This window comes from Limulus polyphemus, unplaced genomic scaffold, assembly GCF_000517525.1.
Source record: "Limulus polyphemus unplaced genomic scaffold, Limulus_polyphemus-2.1.2 Scaffold517, whole genome shotgun sequence".
Lineage (NCBI taxonomy): Eukaryota > Metazoa > Arthropoda > Merostomata > Xiphosura > Limulidae > Limulus > Limulus polyphemus.
This window is the reverse complement of record NW_013666127.1, coordinates 46,985-49,475: the sequence shown is the minus strand read 5'-3', so window position 1 is coordinate 49,475 and position 2,491 is coordinate 46,985. Positions and strand designations below refer to the sequence as shown.

Here is a 2,491-nt window from a genome sequence, read left to right as displayed (position 1 = left end):
TCAACAAACAATCGACAGGAACAGCACGTACACTGCTACTTCTTGGCGAGAAACCCCCACAATACAACACTCCACCAATTAACGCCTTCCACAAGCTAGATACCACCACCTGCTTACCCATACCTATAAATATCCACCAACAGTAATCACAATTCACACAACATTCAGCCTTGATAATGGATGCAGAACGCATTCGAAACGCGTTGGCCAACTCATCACTATCTACAACTTTTATCCGTTGTTCTAACAACGTTAAGACGGCTTATCGACTTCTTAAGAAGAATTCTAAGAAGAAAGTAAACCTACAGACATCGGTCTTGTTTAACAAAATCTGCCTACAAGAAAATCTGTCACCAAAGTACACCAACATCCTTTTCAATAGGTAAAGGTCCGAAGTACACTGAAGAATTACTTTTGCATTACAAAAGAAAGTATAGGTATTAATCCACACATATTGAAAATTCCATGCAGTGCAAACAAAAGTTAAAACTTTTAATAGCTAAATATCTAAATATTTTATTTCAGCAACCTTTATACCAGCCTGTTCTTACACAAAATCAGTAAAAACTTAAGTCTACAATTAAGAGATCATTTAGTAATGCAGGAACATTACCAATATTTACAGGTGAAACTAAATACTTTTTTTTTTCATAACACTCATACTATCACCTTTGTGCAATAAATTAATTCATAACCAAATAGCAGTAGGTTCTCTTTTGAACTTTAATATCAACATTTCTAGAAAACCTACCATAAAGATTTATGAATTAACATAACACACATATACATGGATGAAAAAGTACAAAACCTATCAACTTTTCTTGACTTAGTTAAGCATACCTATTTTAAAGAGCTAGTACCTACTTGAAAAGAAATCTAAAATAAAAATGAAGCACAATATCTTAATTTAAGCATTAGTGTTATTAATCAAACATTATCCAAGGTTTAGAATAAAACAGAATATTTTATGTGTAAAGTTAAAAATTTTCCATTTCCTGACAAAAGCATTATAAAGAAAATAACTGTAAACTTAACTATCAAACTTCATTACATTTTGTTAGAATTTGTTGTAATTTGGAGGATTAAGTTGAGAAAGGGCTCAAACACTAACACTTTTGACTAGTTTCTTCTTTTAACAAATTACACACAGAATTTTTTTTAACTTTATGGCAACTTCAGTACAATTCATTTTTCACTAAAATGTATAACATTAAAAATTCTGTCACTTTCCATAAAATGTTAAATGAAGATGTGACGAACATTAACTTTATAAACCAACAGTCTCTATGGATTATGCATAACTTTCTTTATCTTAGCCTTACATAATCTAACACAAACCTAAACATTCTATCTTTCAAAGTTATAATTTTATTCAACACCAATATAAGGTATGCTGAGTCAACTGTTTACCACAGTGTAATCATTGACTCAATATATTTCATACAATGACTACAGTCAATATAGAATTTAAATAACTTTTCATCCTATACCTAATCTAAACATATGATATGACATATAGATAGATATTTATATATATATATATATATATATATATACACACACACATATTTATCACTTCATAAAGGTTTAAATTTGAAACTAAATCTGTAATCTCTAACTTTCCTCAAACTCTTTGTTAACTTTTCTCAAATTATCTTTCCACTTAAGTGCTGGCCATCTTTAGTTCTACATGTGAGAAGAGTGGAGGGCACAAGGTAAGGTTCACTTCATAAATCAGAAGCCACCCTTTCAGTTTCACTGTTTCTACTTCTAAGTTCTAGTTGGAACTTACCACATACTAAGTAAGAACTAGAAGCGTTTCTATAATTTATACTTTAATCAACTCAATATATATTACAGTTATTTAGAGTATTAGACAGATTTAATACATAACAAGTTTCTTAAATCACGGTAGTAAATACATTGACTGAATCAGTGAATGTGATATGCATGATACACAAACTTTGATAAAGCTTTACATATAACAATTCTATAACTCCTTTCACTTCAGTTCCAGTGTTCAACATTCGCTCTGCAGGCGCCAACCCAGTCAGGTATTCTGTAGTAACACTACTAACAACAGCGTCGGTACACAACAGAACTAATGTACACAGCGTGGTCACAAGTAAATAGACACCACCTTTCCAGACCAAATGAAATTTTTTAGTCATATTCACATGAATTGATATTTATAATTAATTAATATGTAGTAGATCTTCCTTTCTCTTCGTTGATTCTTTGGGGCATCGTGAGAATCATCTCGTCAATTTTAGATTGTAGAATTTTTGCCCACTCTTGCTTCAAAACTTGGAATAGATCGCTCTTCGAAGTTGGTTTTTTTGTTGTCTCTTGACTTGCCAGTCGAGTATGGCCCAGAGGTTTTCGATGGGGTTCATATCAGGAGATTAGCTTGGCCACGACAACTTCTGGATGCAATTTTCTTCCTGCCACTTTTGGGTGTTTCTAGCAGTGTGACATGGTGCTCCATCTT

The 2,491-nt window shown here is 32.1% G+C and overlaps 1 protein-coding gene across 6 annotated transcripts in view; it reads right to left on the bottom strand.

Moving 5' to 3' along the window:
* Positions 1-2,491, bottom strand: part of LOC106458794 — an 82,906-nt gene that overhangs the window by 79,782 nt on the left and 633 nt on the right. The gene's annotated exons all lie outside the window — the stretch shown is intronic.